The sequence below is a fragment of the Spermophilus citellus genome, assembly GCF_964194105.1.
Source record: "Spermophilus citellus genome assembly, contig: SCAFFOLD_325, whole genome shotgun sequence".
NCBI lineage: Eukaryota > Metazoa > Chordata > Mammalia > Rodentia > Sciuridae > Spermophilus > Spermophilus citellus.
The window spans coordinates 224,812-231,616 of NW_027672944.1; the positions used below are offsets into that span (position 1 = coordinate 224,812).

At 39.7% G+C, this 6,805-nt stretch overlaps 1 long non-coding RNA gene across 1 annotated transcript; it reads right to left on the reverse strand.

The window, feature by feature from the left end:
• Positions 1–1,505: 1,505 nt before the first annotated feature.
• On the reverse strand, positions 1,506–5,979 carry LOC308640338. Its single transcript, XR_014020249.1, has 3 exons — positions 5,882–5,979; positions 5,641–5,701; positions 1,506–1,604 (listed from the first exon to the last, which is right to left on the reverse strand). It is a non-coding gene; the product is annotated as an uncharacterized lncRNA (long non-coding RNA).
• Between the last annotated feature and the right edge of the window lie 826 nt (positions 5,980–6,805).

Genomic DNA, 6,805 nt, shown 5'->3' on the forward strand with positions numbered 1-6,805 from the left:
ATGTTCCAGGAGCACATTGATCAGCTGCAGGGTTCTGAGGGGTATCACTTAAAATTTTTTGGATCACTGCTTGGAATTTCATTGATCTTCATTTACATCCAGTGGGACAGGGATGGAGGTTTATATTTTTTGTAGGGGTATACATAAAGTTGTGTTTTTTTGTTGTTGTTGTTGTTGTCTTGATTAGTTCACAGAAAGTGCTTTGTGTACCAATTGTAAGATTGGTTAGAGGTCTTCCAAGCTTTGCCACAAAAGCAGAAGTCTGTGTTATAACCCACATTGAGGTCTTTGCAAAATCTTTTCCTGACATTCTGTTGAAAGAAAATTTTGGTGAAGGTCTCTTGAGAAGTCTTTTTTAAGATTATTTGGTGGAGAAGGGAGTGCCACTGTATTAGGACATCAGACTGGGATGCTCCTTACCAAGCCTTTGGTCATGCAGTGTGTATTAAGAAAACCATCACACAATTTTCCCAGGGCTACTGAGGTACTCTAAACACAGAGAGAAATCAAGCCTGGGTTTTCTGGCATATTCCACCTAAGTATTATTCATGGGGAGAAAACCTAAGTTGAATGTAGTTTTTTTTTTTTTTTTTAATTCACTGGTATAAAAGATCTTTAAGAAGGAAGAGATCAGCTGCAATTGTGGAGGAAACACCTGCAGAGCTGCATCTGCTGATGTGCTTATCAGTGGGGTCCACACTCACAGCAGCAGCAAACTCAACACCTGAGCTACAGAGCGCTCCATGCTAGAATGCCTGGCTAGCATGCACAAGGCAGGATTCGGTCCCCAGAACTGGGAAAAGAAAAGAGAAAGCAACTCAAGTATAGGGCAATATATATTTTGAGAAAGTGCCTCTTCAAACAATATACACAAATGATATTATCTTATAATTCTCTTTAATGTGCCTACATACAGCACAATACATGAGCCTTAGAACAAGAACAAGTGACAAGTGTGATGGTCCCAGAGTCATCAATAGATCAATAAGCAATCAAGGAAAAGGAAGAGGCCAGCTGCAGGGTACACAGACACATCCCTATGGTCCCAGCTGCCAGCATCACCCCATCTCAAAAAATAACAATTAAAAGGATTGTGGAGAAACTCAGTGGTAGAGCACTCCTGGGTAAAATCTGAACAAAGAAAGAGAGGAAAGAAGTTCAGAAGAGCCATTTCACCAACCTGTACTAAAGGCTGGAGTGGAGAGGCCTAAACTAACATACACAATATGTAATGAAACATTAGACTCAAAAGACTTAAAATACAGGAAAATGGAATCTAACAATAAGAGAGATTTAACCCAGAAAATCATGTTGCTTTTAAATCTTCATGCTGATGCAATGCTCCTCTCCAACCCAGGGTGCAGTTTTGTTACCTCTGAATACATTAAAAAAAAAAGAAGAAGAAGAAGAAAGAAATGAAGGTACACACCATTTTCACACACCTACAGTGGTTATCTCAAAATAAATAAATAAAATGAAATAAAATTAAATTTTCCTCAAGTCTGAACAAGTTCAAATGAATCTGAAACAAGCAAAGTTCTCACCACATTTCTACATACAGGGCTTTTCTCCAGTGTGATTTCTTAAATGCTGTTCAAAGGGACCTGGAAAGTTGAAAGTGTTACTGCAATTTTTAAAGATAGAAAAAGGATTTTTACGGATGTGAATTCTTTTATGCATTTGGAGAAAACTCTGAAAGCTGAATACTGCCCCACATGGCTTATCCTCAGCATTATCTACAGTATGAGTCCTTTCATACAACTGAACAAAACTAGAACAGGTGAACCCTTTATATTTCTTACTTGCATAGGATTTATTCTTTTTATTCCTAAACAATATTCCCAGTCCTTAGGGAAAATAAATGAGAAAACTAGAAGATTTCCCACATTTCTCACATTCACAGGGCTTCTCTGCATGAGTGTTTTCTTATATAAGAAAGGAAAAGAAGCTGACAGAATGTAGCAAATCCCCCAAATTCAGAGGGTTTGATTTTCAATGTGAGTGAAATGGCTTTGAAGGCAACAGGGAAAATGGAAAGATTTGTGATATTTTTCACATTTAAAGAGTTATTCAGTTGGATGTGGTGGAGTATGCCTTTAATTCCTGAGACTCGAGAGGCTGATTCTGAAGAATCAATGTTGGAGGCTAGCCTCAGAACCTTAGGAAGACCCTAAGAAACTCAAGAAGTCCCTGTCTCAAAATAAAAAGTAAAAAGGAACTGGAATGTAGCTCAGTGGTAGAGCACCACCAGACTAAATCCCCGGTGGAACGATTGATTGATCGCTCTCTCTCTCACACACACACATACACACACACAAACACACACACACACACACACACATTTTCACCAGTGTGAGCCTCTCTTCTCTTTGAGGATGATATGAAATGTGATTTACCATATTTCACATTCAAAGGGTTTTTCTCCAGTAAACTTCCTACATGTATATGAGTGAAACAGTAATAACAGAAGAGTTTACCAAATGTTTTCATGCATACGATTTCTATGCAGTATGTGTTCTTTCACATGTGTGAAGCAGATAAGATGTGGCAAAGGCTTCTCCACGTTGTTGACATTCATTGGGCTTTTCTCCAGTATACATTCTTCTATGTCTGTGAAGGTCACTGGATCTAGCAAAGGCTTTGCCACACTGCTTACATTCTTAGGGCTTCTCTCCAGTATGGGTTTGTTCATGTGAGTGAAGGTAAGAAGACTGAGTGAAGGCTTTGCCACACTGCTTCCATTCATAGGGCTTCTCTCCAGTATGAGTGTGTTTATGCATCCGAAGGTAAGAGGCAGTAGTGTAGACTTTTCCACATTGTTGACATTCATAGGGCTTCTCTCCAGTGTGTGTTCTTCCATGTCTGTTAAGATGATAGGATGTAGCAAAGGCTTTTCCACATTGTTTGCATTCATAGGGCTTCTCTCCAGTATGTATTCTTCCATGTTTATGAAGCTGACAAGAGGTAGCAAAGGCTTTGCCACACTGCTTACATTCATAAGGCTTCTCTCCAGTGTGAGTTCTTTCATGTTTGTGAAGGTCACCAGATCCAGCAAAGGCTTTGCCACACTGCTTACATTCATAGGGCTTCTCTCCAGTATGAGTTTGTTCATGTGAGTGAAGGTAAGAGGACTGAGTGAAGGCTTTGCCACACTGCTTAAATTCATAGGGATTCTCTCCAGTATGAGTGTATTTATGCATCCGAAGGTAAAAGGCAGTAGTGTAGGCTTTTCCACATTGTTGACATTCATAGGGCTTCTCTCCAGTATGTGTTCTTCCATGTGTGTGAAGGTTACTAGATCTAGCAAAGGCTTTGCCACACTGCTTACATACATAGGGCTTCTCTCCACTATGAGTTCTTTCATGTTTGTGAAGGTCACCAGATCCAGCAAAGGCTTTGCCACACTGCTTACATTCATAGGGCTTCTCTCCAGTATGAGTTTGTTCATGTGAGTGAAGGTAAGAGGACTGAGTGAAGGCTTTGCCACACTGCTTAAATTCATAGGGATTCTCTCCAGTATGAGTGTATTTATGCATCCGAAGGTAAAAGGCAGTAGTGTAGGCTTTTCCACATTGTTGACATTCATAGGGCTTCTCTCCAGTGTGTGTTCTTCCATGTCTGTTAAGATGATAGGATGTAGCAAAGGCTTTTCCACATTGTTTGCATTCATAGGGCTTCTCTCCAGTATGTATTCTTCCATGTTTATGAAGCTGACAAGAGGTAGCAAAGGCTTTGCCACACTGCTTACATTCATAGGGCTTCTCTCCAGTGTGACTTCTTTCATGTTTGTGAAGGTCACCAGATCCAGCAAAGGCTTTGCCACACTGCTTACATTCATAGGGCTTCTCTCCAGTATGAGTTTGTTCATGTGAGTGAAGGTAAGAGGACTGAGTGAAGGCTTTGCCACACTGCTTAAATTCATAGGGATTCTCTCCAGTATGAGTGTATTTATGCATCCGAAGGTAAAAGGCAGTAGTGTAGGCTTTTCCACATTGTTGACATTCATAGGGCTTCTCTCCAGTATGTGTTCTTCCATGTGTGTGAAGGTTACCAGATCTAGCAAAGGCTTTGCCACACTGCTTACATACATAGGGCTTCTCTCCACTATGAGTTCTTTCATGTGTGTGAAGGTTACCAGATCTAGCAAAGGCTTTGCCACACTGCTTACATTCATAGGGCTTCTCTCCAGTGTGTGTTCTTCCATGTCCCTTAAGCTGATGGGATGCAGCAAAGGCTTTTCCACACTGCTTACATTCATAGGGCTTCTCTCCAGTGTGTGTTCTTCCATGTCTGTTAAGATGACAGGATGTAGCAAAGGCTTTTCCACATTGTTTACATTCATAGGGCTTCTCTCCAGTATGTATTCTTCCATGTTTATGAAGCTGACAAGAGGTAGCAAAGGCTTTGCCACACTGCTTACATTCATAGGGTTTCTCTCCAGTGTGAGTTCTTTCATGTTTGTGAAGGTCACCAGATCCAGCAAAGGCTTTGCCACACTGCTTACATTCATAGGGCTTCTCTCCAGTATGTGTTTTCTGATGTATTCTAAGTAAGCTTGGATAAGCAAAGTCTTTCCCACATACCTTACATTTGAAATGTGCATTCCCTGTGTGTGTGATCCTGTGCTTTTGAAGACTTGTGTGTGAAATAAAGGTTCGACCATCTTGTTTACATTCACAGAGTTTCTTTCCAGAATGAGTTTTTTCATGTCTTCTAAATAAAGAGGATAAATGAAAGGCTTTCCCACATACCTCACATTGAAAAGGTTTACCTCCACTCTGTGTTATTATGTGTCTTTGAACACCTGGGAGAGAAGAAGAGGCTTCACCACATTGTTGACATTCATAGGGTTGCCACCCAGTATGAGTTTCTTCATGACTTGGAATGTCATTGGAACAACTGATGACTTTCCCACATACTGAACTTTCATGTGGTCTATCTCCAGTTTGTAACATTTGTGTGTGAACACTTTTGAGAGAAACCAGAGATTTCCTATATTGTTTAAATTCACATGGCTTCTCTTCACATTCTTCATGCTTACAGTATTTGTGTCCAGAGTGAGATGTGATGTGCCTATGAAGGAATGAAGGACATATGAAATCTTTTGCACACATAATGAAGTCACATGGATTTACTCTATTAAAATTTTTCTTTGTTTGATTAAGAATTGGAATCAATTTGAAGGTTTCCACTATTCTGTGGGGAAAGTTTTAAGTTTACCATAGGACTTCTTTGAAGACGAAGTGACCAGCACATAATTGATACCTAACTCATTCACAGTTTTCTATTTATTTATAGGTATTTACATTTCTACCAACATCATGTAAAGGCTAGATTTTCTGACTTGTTAAAGTTGCCTGAAAATAAATCGATTGAAAGGAAACAATCCTTTGCAACACAGCTTCTCTATGGCTATTATTCACATAGTCATATTCACATATGCAATTTCATAGTATTTTTTGCATGTCAAATACTTTGAAAAGACTGAATACCTGTCACAGATAAGTACATATTTCTGGTAAAAAATATTATAAGAATAAATACATTTCAAATTATGCATACTTCTTCAGTTGGTTTGCTTTAAAAATTATATGACAGTTCTCAGATTCCCTCACAAATTCCTCTTGTGAGTAGAGTTACCTTAGGTTGCTTCCAGAGTTTTCAATCTGATCTTCAGTGGTCTTGTCTTCCCACTTGTTTCCTAAAATGAGAGAACATAACAATCTTTATGAATATTTAGGAGCTAGAAATGCTTTGCCAAATTGTAGGTGCCATTTATGCTTCAATAATTCATCAACTGATTTCCTTTTCACCTTCTACATAAATGACCAAAATAAACATGAGTTCTCAATTGGATTAATTTTAAAACCATCATTGTTACCTATAGAAGCCAGGTTTCTGAGGACTTCCAGCATCACATCTCTGTAAAGGTTCTTCTGGGAAGCATCCAGAAAAGACCACTCCTCCTTGGTGAAGTTCACAGCCACATCCTCAAAGGTCATTGAGATCTAAAATATCCCACAAATGTATAGTGGAGGCCAGGAAAGATTGACAGCATGAGAAATCTGCACTCAACATGCATGATGTTCACATGATTGCCTGGCCTCCTGATTAATTCCACGATTTGGTCCATCAAATCTTTACTGCACTCAATTTCTTACACCCATTCCAACACTAGAAATTGGCTACTCAGAAGGCAAACATTATAGTGATTTATACCCTTCCTTTGGTGAGTTCACAGGAAGTAAGACAGGCTCCCAGATCACTCCTAACTTCTTTAATGGTTGCACCTCTATTACGTGTCCTAGAAACGTCCTGTGTGGTACAGAGCTAATATAAGCACTTCTGATAGTATGTATCTTTAGAAAAGAAAGGTGATAAGTAGAAAAATGCAGGAATCATGAAACTAAGCATTTGAGAGAGATTCTGCCAACTACAGTGGCTCCCTGTACCTACAAGGTTAATATAGGCAACATGGTATTTACTGATGTCTTGTTTCCTCTGAAAGTCTATTGTTCCATACTTAAAGAAATGCCTAGGGGGGCTGGGGATGTGGCTCAAGCGGCAGCGTGCTCGCCTGGGATGCATGCGGCCCGGGTTCGATCCTCAGCACCACATACCAACAAATATGTTGTGTTCGCCGAGAACTAAAAAATAAATATTAAAAAAAAAGAAATGCCTAGGGCCAGCCCCCACTCCCACCCTCTGGGCATGGGGTCACTAAGGAGATTCCTTCATAGACAACATTTCACACAGGTGGTCACAATATGTTAACTGGAGATTGAGCTCATTCTGTGTGATTACA